The sequence below is a fragment of the Taudactylus pleione genome, unplaced genomic scaffold (assembly GCF_031769625.1).
Source record: "Taudactylus pleione unplaced genomic scaffold, aTauple2 ptg000442l, whole genome shotgun sequence".
NCBI lineage: Eukaryota > Metazoa > Chordata > Amphibia > Anura > Myobatrachidae > Taudactylus > Taudactylus pleione.
The window spans coordinates 3,828,529-3,840,845 of NW_028284844.1; the positions used below are offsets into that span (position 1 = coordinate 3,828,529).

At 51.2% G+C, this 12,317-nt stretch overlaps 1 protein-coding gene and 1 non-coding gene across 3 annotated transcripts in view; both read right to left on the bottom strand.

The window, feature by feature from the left end:
* LOC148505699 (inaD-like protein) overlaps positions 1–12,317 on the bottom strand; it is a 319,407-nt gene that overhangs the window by 189,047 nt on the left and 118,043 nt on the right. The gene's annotated exons all lie outside the window — the stretch shown is intronic.
* LOC148505700 (U1 spliceosomal RNA) lies at positions 9,535–9,699 on the bottom strand. Its single transcript, XR_015869862.1, has one exon. It is a non-coding gene; the product is annotated as a U1 spliceosomal RNA (small nuclear RNA).

Genomic DNA, 12,317 nt, shown 5'->3' on the forward strand with positions numbered 1-12,317 from the left:
CATAGCAAGAGTTTGTAAGGGGCCCTTTGTACCACCCAATGGTGAAAAAACAGGATTTTGGTACTTACCGATAAATCCCTTTCTCCGTTTCCACAGGGGACACTGGAGTTCAAGACAGTGGGGTATAGACGGTGGTAGAGTAGAGCCTGGCACTTTAAATAATTCAGAAGTGTGACTGGCTCCTCCCCCTCTATGCCCCATCAGCCCCAGTTTAAGAACTGAGCCCGAGAGGAGACGGAGGACCATAGGAAAACGAGGAGAAGGAGAGGCCCACAGAACGGAACAAGACCGAAAGAGGGAGAACAGAGGAACCAACTGCAGGGAACACATGCAGTCACACAACCTTATAAGAAACCAAACAAAATGGCAGGTACGCAGCGCTGGGCGAGCGTCCAGTGTCCCCTGTGGAATCGGAGAAAGGGATTTATCGGTAAGTACCAAAATCCTGTTTTCTCCTTCATCCACTAGGGGACACTGGAGTTCAAGACAGTGGGGACGTCCCAAAGCCAACCTCCCGGGTGGGAAGCGCGGAGAACTTGCCGAACCATTGGCAAAACCGAAAACCGGGATCACCAAGAACCGTAGGCCTAATGGAAAGGCAAGAGCTGAAGATCAAGTGTTGTAGAGCAGAGGAGACAATCAAGGCTCCTTGCTAAACAGCCATAGAAAATCCACACCTTACAGCGTAAATCGAATGGAATACTGCTAGCAAGAGAACAACCGCAGATGAAAACAGCTGAACACCGTAAGCTCAGCCGAAACAGACCAAGCACGAACCAGAGTTGAACATGAGAAGCTGTATAATTTGGAGACAGCAGAATCCCAGCACTGCTGGACATAACTCATATAGTTATACATATAACAATACCAATCTACAGATACAGATTGGATCCTGTCCACAGACTCCTAACAAGAGTATACAGGGAGCAAAAGACAAGACCGAACAGTCGCCCTGGACCATTCTTGAGGTCCAACTACTACAAGGTTGGCAACCAGAGTGAAACCATAGAAGTCTCCAATAAGGATAGAGATCCCAATGACATGAGGCAGAGGCAGCTCTGAAAGAATCGAGACCACAATTCCTTTCAGAGCGTCAGACAGCAGTACAATCAACTCAGAAACAGTGGGAAAAACAGCAACTGAAACCTTGCAGCTGTAAATCCCCATACCAGACCACTGGCAGAATGTCTGGCAGCCCATCAGTTGTCTGCCTATTGAGTGGTTACTACTGCCTGGGGCGGGTCTCGAATTAGTGTATGGGGCATCCCAGGTGGAGACCTTACAGCACAAGCCACTGTGCCGACCTGAAAAGAAACCCACAGCAACAAACTCCAAACAACATCCAACATGATGGAAGTGCGTAGGCAGTATCAACTGCTGTCCTGAACATAGTATAAAAACAACCCAGTTACCCTAGCAGTTAAAGAGCACGGATGCAACAGTCACCCAGTGAGAGCTACCAATATAGGGAAGCAACCATACAGCAAGGCTACAGAACTAGGACAACCATAGAGGTACCCATCAGGTACCTGTCAGTGTGATGAAAATATTCACAGTACTGAACAGGAAAACCAACCAGGCCCCCTGCGTGGAACATAATGACTGTCACGCTTTAATATAAAGAAGTGCATAACCCCCAAGGCGCTACAGTCACAGTCCATTATAACCCCAACAGAAGAATAAAGTGACATTCTCAATGTTGGAACTATGCACGCCAGGAAAGCTCTAAAGTGTAGAGCCTACTGCTAAAAAGAGCAGATGGCTACTAAGTCTGCAGCTAGGATGCATAAGGGAGAATAACGGCTATGTCGTGTCAGGTTGCATGAAATCGGAGCATCTTCCGAGGCAATAGTGGGGTACCGCTTACCTGTGAGCAATCAGAAGCCCTCTAGAAACTATGTAGAATGTCACTGACCTTCTCCATCTCACAGCAACCCGTCACATCGGGAATAGAGAGTAGCTTCAGTGGGCTAAAAACCAATGCTCCATAGCACAGTCTTCAGTCTGGCGATGTTGCCGTAGGAGAGACTGTAGAAAACTAGCAAAATGTTAGTGGTAACAAGAAGGTCGTACTACAGGACTCTATACCTGAGCTTGTTCCATTAGGGATGTGTATCCTTATATAGATTATACATATACCCCCAAGCACGGTCTGCTAGAGTAAGTATTAGTACATTAACACTTATAATGGTTAAGTGCGTATTAGTCAAGAGGCGGGATAGTGAAAGAATTAAATAAGACCCTGTACTGGTCAAGATACACATAGCAATATTACATATTTGATGATGGATCCCACCAGTGACCCTTGACAATCATAGTGTTCACAATGAGAGATTAAACTTGAACCGCAGGGCCCATGATTTACTGGATACCCACCAATCTAATCAAGCCAGACCTGACCCTGTCTATTCGGCGGGTGGCCCTAGACCTTCAGGCACAGGAGCAGAAGTGTGGTCTGTTGTCATTTAACCAAGTAAGCCCTGAGGATGGAATAGAATCTGGATTTTTATGTACTGATAGGAATGTACCCAGGGGCCACTTTATAGCCTCATTTTATTGAGATATGCGACTAAACAATAATATGGAGTACAGGAACCTATACAGAGAAAGGTACCTGTACATAGACATAGAATGCAATAATTATCCCAAGTAAGAAGGGATATATCTGTAAAGAAAACCCCAGTTAGGGCTAAAAAAATATGAGATATGGTAAGAACTTACCCTTGTTATCTCTATTTCTACGAAGTCCATAGGGTTCCACAGGATACCTTGGGTATAGGTGTGACGTCAGTCGCAGGGCACCAAAGAATTAAGCTTTCAGCCTCCCAGGATGCACTAGGTCCCCCTCCTATACCCCGCCCCCGGGCCAAGGCACCTCAGTTAGTTACCAAGCCATAGGCCGGAGGAGGAGAAGGAAGAGAGAGAACAAAGATCTGGACACATACAAGAATCACATTCTCACCAGAGGGAGACGGAAAACCGGTGACCAGAGCAAAGCCCATCTGCAGCACAGGTGCGACAGGGCGGGAGTCCTGTGGAACCCTATGGACTTCGTAGAAATAGAGATAACAAGGGTAAGTTCTTACCATATCTCATATTTTCTACTTCAGGGTCCATAGGGTATCCACAGGATACCTTGGGGATGTCCCAAAGCAGTATCCTTTAAGGGTGGGGACGCTCCTGTGCAGAAAGGAGAATCCGCCGCCCGAAGGAAGCATCCTGAGAGGCGAAGGTGTCAAACCTGTAGTACCTCACGAAGGTATGGACAGAAGACCACGTAGCAGCCTTGCAGATCTGAACTGCCGAGGCACCACGTCGAGCTGCCCACGAAGGACCCACAGACCTAGTGGAATGAGCCTTCAGAGAAGGAGGGACCGGTAGGCCTTCATGAAGATAAGCTTCAGAAATAGCCATACGGATCCAGGCTGCCAAAGTTTGCTTTGAAGCAGGCCAACCCTTTTTACGGAAGCCATAGAGGACAAACAAAGCGTCCGACTTCCTAAACGAAGAAGTGCGGTCAACATAAGTCCTTAAGGCCCGCACAACATCCAAAGAGGCCTCACCCACGGAAAGACCCGGTGAGTTAAAGGCCGGAACAACTATTTCCTCGTTAACATGAAACTGGGAAACAACTTTGGGAAGAAACTCGGGCCGAGTGCGGAGTACTGCCCTGTTCCCATAAAAAACCAAGAAAGGGGGTCTACAAGAAAGAGCCCCTAACTCAGAAACACGTCTGGCCGAAGCAATGGCCAGAAGGAAAACAGTCTTAGCTGTTAGCCATTTAAGATCCACTGAGCCCAGTGGTTCAAACGGCGGTCCTTGGAGAGCCCTCAGGACCACAGCCAAATCCCAAGGCGCCACAGGTGGAACAAAGGGCGGCTGAATGCGGAGAACACCCTGCATAAAGGTGCGCACATCCGGGATTGTAGCAATCCTACGGTGAAACCAGACAGATAGGGCCGAAACCTGTACCTTCAAAGAAGCAAGGCGAAGCCCATGATCTAGTCCCGCTTGCAGGAAGGCGAGAATCCGAGACAGACGAAACTCCCGCGGTGCATAACCTCTCGGTCGACACCACTGGAAGAACGTATGCCACACGCGATGGTATATCCTCGCGGAAGACGGTTTCCGAGCTCGTAACATGGTACGCACCACAGAGCTGGAAAACCCCCGAGACCTCAGCATGGCCGTCTCAACAGCCACGCCGTCAAAGACAGCCGAGTCAGGTCCGGGTGAAGGCAAGGACCCTGAGACAGAAGGTCCGGTCGTAGCGGCAACCGCAGAGGACTGTCCACGGACAGACCCTGAAGGTCTGAGAACCAGTGCCGTCTGGGCCACGCGGGAGCTATCAACAGGAGCGTCCCTCCTTCCTGTTTGAATTTCCGGATTACCCGTGGAAGAAGGGAGACCGGAGGGAACAGGTATGCGAACCGGAACGTCCACCGGACGGACAGAGCATCCACCAGAGACGCCCCTTCGTCTCTTGTGCGAGACCCGTACACCGGCAACTTGTTGTTGTGCCGGGACGCCATGAGGTCGATTTGTGGAAGACCCCACCTGTCCACCAGTAGTTGAAAAACGTCCGGGTGCAGGGACCATTCCCCCGGATGAACGTCCTGGCGACTTAGAAAGTCCGCCTCCCAATTGAGCACTCCCGGGATGAAGACCGCTGATATGGCCGGAAGATTGCGCTCCGCCCAAACCAGGATCCGAGAGACCTCTACGAGAGCCGCCCGACTGCGAGTTCCTCCTTGCCTGTTTATGTAGGCCACGGTGGTAGCGTTGTCCGACTGGACCTGCACCGGGCGACCCTTGAGAAACCGCTGTGCCTGCTGGAGAGCATTGAAGACCGCACGGAGTTCCAAGATATTTATTGGAAGCTCCGCTTCTGTCGGCGTCCACCTGCCCTGGAACAAGTGTGGACCCGAAACTGCTCCCCAGCCCCGAAGACTGGCGTCCGTTGTCAACAGGACCCAATTTGGAACCCAGAACGGACGTCCCTTGTTGAGGTGGGTCGTCTGTAACCACCACGTAAGGGACAGGCGAACCTCCTGGGTGAGCACAATCGTCTGGGACTTCAGAGACTGAGTCAGCCCGTTCCACTTGGACAGGATCAGGTGCTGCAGAGGTCTGGAGTGAAACTGGGCGTATTCCACCATGTCGAACACCGACACCATGGAGCCCAGTAACCTCATCGCCGAGTGTAAGGACACCCGGCGGCTGTGCAGGCAACTGCGCACCCTTGACTGTAAAGCAGAGATCTTGTCCTCCGTCACGAAGATCCTTTGCTGTCCCGAGTCCAATAAGGCTCCAAGATGCAGAATCCTCCGAGACGGGATTAGAGTGGACTTCTGCCAGTTGATTAGCCAGCCGTGCCGTTGCAGCAGTGCAATGGTCAGGTCCAAGTGGCGTAACAGGAGCTCTGGAGACCCTGCCACCAATAACAGGTCGTCCAAATACGGTAACATGCGGACTCCCTGCAGCCGCAGAGAAGCCGCCATGACCGCCATCACCTTGGTGAAAACACGTGGTGCTGTTGCCAGGCCAAAAGGTAACGCCCGAAACTGGAAGTGGTCGCTGCGGATTGCAAACCTGAGGAACTGTTGATGGCGCAAAAGAATAGGGACATGCAGGTAAGCGTCCTGTATGTCCAATGACACCAAGTAGTCCCCAGGTTCCAGCGCCAGAATGATGGACCGTAGGGTCTCCATCCGAAACTTCGGGACCCGCAAAGACTTGTTGAGTGCTTTGAGGTTGAGAATCGGACGATATGACCCATTGGGTTTCTGTACCAAAAATAGATTTGAATAGAAACCCTGGCCCCTCTGGAAGAATGGAACAGGCACTATAACTCCAGCCTGGAGCATAGTGTGCAATACCTTCCGCAGCTCCGTAGCCTTGTTCCGGTCTGATGGGAGACCCGTGGTGAAGAAGCGAGCCGGGGGTCTGTGCCGGAAGGAGAGGGCGTATCCGTGGGAAACCACCTCCAGAACCCAAGTGTCTGTCGTAGTGGTCGACCAACACTGGGCGAACTGTAGCAGGCGGCCTCCCACCCTGGGATCCCCCAAAGGGAGGCCCGGACCGTCAGGCCGCAGGCTTGTCATCTGGCTTGGGGGCCGGACATCTGGTACTCCATGCCTGCTTCCGGGGCTTGACCGATTTCTTAGGGCCAGCCTGTCGAGGAAACGACTGTGGTTTGGGCCTGCCCTGGGCCCTAGATGACCGAAAGGACGATGGTCCCGAACCAGAAGGAGCAGCGGCCGACGGGAGACAAGCAGATTTGGCTGCCGCCAGCGTGGCCACAATCTTATCCAGATCCGGACCGAAGAGAACTTCTCCGGTAAACGGCAACGCTTCCAGACCTTTCTTGGAATCTGCGTCCGCCTTCCAGGATCGCAGCCACAAGGTGCGACGAGCAGCTACCGCTGCTGAAGAAATTCTAGACACCAGAGTACTAATGTCTAGAGCCGCCTCGTTGATGTAGGTGGCCGAATCACGGAGATTGCCAATCAACTCCGCCTGTTCAGCCGGACAGTCGGATTCAAAAGAAGCCTCTAATGAATCCGCCCAGCGCTCCATCGCTCTGGCAACCCTGCAAATGGCAATAGGCGGCCGTGCTGCCCCCCCTGCAAGGGAATAAGCGGACTTCAGGCAGATTTCTACCTTGCGGTCCGTAGCATCCTTAAGGGAGGACATGGATGGCATCGGCAATGTGGCACTACGGACAAGACGGGTCACGTGAGAATCCACCTGTGGAGGGGATTCCCACTTAGCAAAATAATTATCCGCGAACGGATAAGCCACCGCCAGGCGTCTCTGCGGCTGGTATCTTTTGCCAGGTTGTTTCCACGCCTCTTCTAAATGGTCCACCAACTGACCCGAAAGAGGAAAGACTGTGGCATCGCCCTTCACATCTTTGAAAAAGGCATACTTAGATTTAGCCGCTGGGGGAACTTCGTCCTCAATCACCAAGGCTGTGCGGACCGCCCGAATAAGTCCAGGAATATATACTTTGGACTTAGCATCAGCGTCCTTAGTATGGAGAGGTTCCTGATCGTAAGGATCCAGAATCTCCCCATCATCAGACGTCCCTTCGTCATCCTCATAAGGAGCGGACAGAGACGCCACCGGCCTTTTATGAGGCCGCATCACAGACTCCCCTTGCAACACATCCGACAAGTGCTGTACAGAACTCGTCAGGGAGTTAACCCACGCTGGCTCCTGAGAACCCGGGAGCGGGGAAATAGGGAGACTGTGGGGTACCACCAATTGTCGTGGGAACCCCTGCATGGGTGACGACACCACAGACTGCTGGGACAAACCCATCGGAGTAAACGCGGGCTGCGGAGCTAACTGGCCCACTAAAGCTGTTAACGCCTGAGCGAAACAAGCCCAGGGCGGCTCCTGTACCGGTGCTGTAACCGTAATAGGCCGCGCCATGGACAAACACTGCCGGCAAAGGCCCTCCGCGCTACCCTCCCCCTCCGCTAACGGTACTTTGCACGTGGTACACTGTAGCCGGAGGGGAAAATCACTTTCAGACATGATGGCACCACGTATGTGACCTCTCTCACCAATTAAGTATTAAATAGGCGAGAGACCACCCTGCAGCACCGCACCGCAAGGGCTTTAGCAGAAGAACAGGGACAGTAATAAGCTGACAGTTTAGAGAAGAAAAGTTACAGGCAGCGCTAGCACAGTCACATACAATGCAGAGAAATAACAATTCCTGCACTAACAGCGCTGATTACTCAACTACACAGACACAGGGCCTGGTAGGACACAGCGCTGCATACACAGACCTGAGCCACAGCGGAGGAGAGGTATGCGGGGGGACCCAGACCACGATGCTTCCGTCCAGCGCTTCCAGCAGCGTTCACCATGCGTTCTGGAGAAGATGGCCGCCGAGGAGCAGAGAGGAGGCTGGCCTGGGGGAGGAGCGCTGCCACAGGACCAGTCGGCAGCATGCAGAGAGGGCTGTGTGCAGCGGGGGAGGCGCCGGCTGTGAGACAGGGAAGGCGCGCTCCCCTGGCATGCATTTAACCCCTGGGACGCCGCAGCGCTACCGCTCTGCTGCGGTCCGCTGTCCCAGGGGGTAGTGGAAGCGCAGGTTGGTCGCCTGGCTCCACGCTGCAGCCAGTCCCCAGGGAGCCCCCTGCCTGGGGACTTAGGACCATGTGATCAGCGGGGACCCACCGCGGGACCCCGCTGCTTACCTCTGTCCCCCTTGAATCCGGCCATGGTCCGGAGCATCTGGGGTCACCGCTAGCTGTGACCCCAGACGCCCACCAGCATCCCCGGATCAGTACCGGCGTTCTGGTACCGGCGGGGTGTAGGGAAGACAGCATGGACGTCAGGACTGACTGTCCATGCTGTTCATCCAGATGTGCAGCCACAGCTGCATGAAGAAAAAGCTTCAGGGGCTCTTCTAGCCCCCACTCCAACAGGTGCACCCGACTCCGGCCGGGCACCAAACTAAACTGAGGTGCCTTGGCCCGGGGGCGGGGTATAGGAGGGGGACCTAGTGCATCCTGGGAGGCTGAAAGCTTAACTCTTTGGTGCCCTGCGACTGACGTCACACCTATACCCAAGGTATCCTGTGGATACCCTATGGACCCTGAAGTAGAAAAAACAGGTGTTTCCCAATTATTAGGAAGTAGTCATACGAGGAACATGAATATATTGGTATACATACACACGTACACTTAGACAAATAGTTGCATGAGAAGTCAACATAGTAAGTATACTTGTCAGACTCCTGCACCAGGAGATCATTATGCTCTAAATAATATATAAATATATACATAGTAGGAACCACAAATAGCGGCACTCCGAGACTTAAATAATGATCAAAAAGGTATATCTAAACTATGTTGAAACAAACAGGCCGACGTTTCGGGGGATACGTGCCCCTTTGTCAAAGCGAGTATATATACATACACCTATATACACATACATTGTAATAATAATAACTCCCCCGAAAAGGGGGCGCCGTAGATATAAACTGACAGGAACAAAACTGTAACCCCAGAAGGGTGTAAGTGCCTATCTTATACACATGTGTGGACTACCAGAATGCTCCCAGACAAGTATATGGTCCATATTAGAAGCCATGCCTTAGGGAATTGTGACTATCACAATGTAAACTGCAGAACATGACTCTAGTCTATAGAGCCAATATAATATATTATAGCCTACAGCTTCTGGTAATCCCAGCTGGCTTCCCATCTGTGGAATTAGAGGTAACCTAATGATTGCGGAAGATACCCACACTTATAACAAATACATTCATACATAGTATGTGTAAATCGAAGTTGTTGTACCAACCCACCGCAGCAGGAGAGTCCAGCCTCCAATTGCAGTATCTTTCTTTTTAAAATATGCAAGGTATCAGATATAAAACTGATAAGAACAAATCCTACCCTTGCCTTTATGGCAAGGATAAGAAGCGATACATACATATATATATATATATACATATATATATTGTATACATGTACCCTCATACAAGGTCACAGGTAACGATAATTTATCCAGGAGAAAGCGTGAACGCAGTCCCCCACTTCCACAAATTATGCAGTCGAGATTTCCGCATTTCGAGAAATCATCGGGGGTCAGCACACCCAGAGTGCAATGGATGCGCCTCGCCCTGGGAGAACCACCTTTGTGATCATGGTATCTCCCCTGCCAGGTAAGTATGAACTGTGGCTTACCTCCACGCAGGGAGACTACTGATGTGCCGTGTGTCCGTCCTCTGTAGGCCTGATATTTTAGCAGCGCGCTGTCCCAGACTGGTATAGATCCTGGGAGCCTTCTGCCCTTGCCTTATCAGGTGAGCCATTTGAGCTCCAGTTGAACCCACCTTTTCAAAGTGGGGATCAAAAGGACAACCTCAGGTCAATGAAGTATACTGCATTATATTTAACGTATACAGGCATATTTGTCATGCGGAGGGCAAAGTGACATGGACACAGCCTCTGTATTAGGCTGCGGCATGTTCCTCCCTGAGCTAGTGTCAGGGGTCCAGACACTCACTCTATAATAGTGGCGGCGGGTCCCATGATATGTAGAGGTACTGCTTCAATAACATCTGACATTAGTGAGTACTGATTAATTTCCTAATCAAACAGACTCCAGCAGCCATCTTGAGATAGACAATTGTAAAATAGTCGCAACTATCTCTACACAGTGACATCACAATGACGTAGGGCAGCAGTTAGGATAGTTGTGGGGTCGACAGTTTTGAAGTGCTCTCCCCTACATAATATAAGTACATTATCTGACCACCATATAGGAACTACAGAAATGAGCCAAGTTCTATATGGACCATTCCGCTGCGTGACTAAGTAAGCAGGAAGACTGCTACACTGCGTGCATAAATTGTAATTAGCTCAGTATGCCTCAGCATTGTACTATAATAGAGACCAAACTAGGTTCTATCTAGATTCTACAGCTATGCACAGGGGAGACTATACACATAGGTCCTCTTCATCTATATATTTATTAACAGTTCTTATATATCGCAGCGTATTCCGCCACGCTTTATCATTGGAAACATCAATAGAACAAAACTGGTTTTAACAGACAGTATATATAAGCAGGAAAGCCCCGTATATATACACATAAATACTCATACATACACTTAACTCATGTAGGCATGTATACAAAGCTACCCATATTGCATTATGTCATAGGTAGACAAATGTGCTTGGAACTAACTCCAGCAGCGGTACAGTGAGTGCAGCGTCTTCAGGCACAAACTTCTACCCTCTCCCTGCACTGCAAGCAGCTGCCTCTGCAAAGTTACAGACTGCCTGTGCTCTGTACAGTGACAGTCTCTGCATATGCCTGCGCTGTAGTGCGCGCCAACTGAGAGGCTAGAAAAAATATGCGGTGCCTGCTCCCCGGGAGCAGTAACGGCTGCCGGACCTAAGCCACGCCCCCTCACTGCCGGGAGTAGAGCCCCGGCGCTAACTGCATCCGGTCTTAATCGGCAATAAACTAACCCCTGCTGCTCACCACTATGGCATAGAGCAGAGGGAGGAGGAGATCACATCGGCAGCAGTCACACAGCGCTGTCAGACTCTTTTAAGTGAGCCAGCGCTGACTCAGCAGTGCAGGGATGTTAAGAGATGCACCAGCAGCTCTAGCAGGGCAGTGCACAGCGCACCTATGTAATTACAGACTGTCTGAACAGTCTCCCTTGCTGGGTATCCGCGCTATATGCGCGGTAGCTCCGCCCCTTGTAATAACGCTAGCGGCGTTATAACAGGAATCCAGGACTGTATGAGCCTGGGAGGGGGCGGAGGGGCCGCAGATCTAACTCAGTCCCCCGCTAGTCAGGGGAACAGAGCTATACTTACCAGCTGCTGGCATCAGGACTGCGGCTAGGCATAGGGAAGCACGGACACAGCTTCTATATTAAGCTGTGGCGTGTCCCTCCCTGAGCTACTGCCAGGGTGCCTGGGACCCGGACACGCACTCTTTATTAGTGGTGGCGGGTCCTCCTGATGCCTCCATGTAGCAGGCTGACAGACGCAGCACTCTGTCAGCCTGTCCTCAATGCTTGCTGAAGCTATGAAAATAAATAAAGTTAAAATAAAAGTAAAATTACTAAGTGTGGGCTGGAGCTCAGCCCTATGTGACCGGCTCTTCTCGGGCACATTTCTAAAACTGGGGCTGATGGGGCATAGAGGGGGAGGAGCCAGTCACACTTCTGAATTATTTAAAGTGCCAGGCTCTACTCTACCACCGTCTATACCCCACTGTCTTGAACTCCAGTGTCCCCTAGTGGATGAAGGAGAAATATAGAACGCATTTAACTTTGAGAAGGAAGATGGGGCCCCCTCAGCTCTGGGCCCCACTGCAGCTGTACCCCTTACACCTATGGCAGGGCCGTAGCTAGGGTAGTGCGGACGGTGCCATCGCACAGGGCACCACAGGGCAGGGGGCGCTGTTTAGGCCTGTCAAATTTCTGTTTATTATCATTCTCACTTGTAGCTTCCTCTTATTTCATCCCCAGCATCTCCTGGCCTCCCCTATCTCTTCCGTGGCCCTTCCCCATGAGGCCATTCCCCTTTTTTGGGTGCATCATGTCCCTTTGAAAAATGAGGGGGGCGCCAATGCTCTTTCTGGCACAGGGCACCAAAAAGTCTAGCTACGGCTCTCACCTATGGTAGTTATGCCCATGGGTAAAACCCATCTACCTTTGCCAGCTAACCATTGATGGTCAACCCTAATTTTTGCCACCTACATAGGAGACCAATGGGATTTCAGGTACCTTTACCATCAGGGTCTTGTGTTATTATTTATGGTCC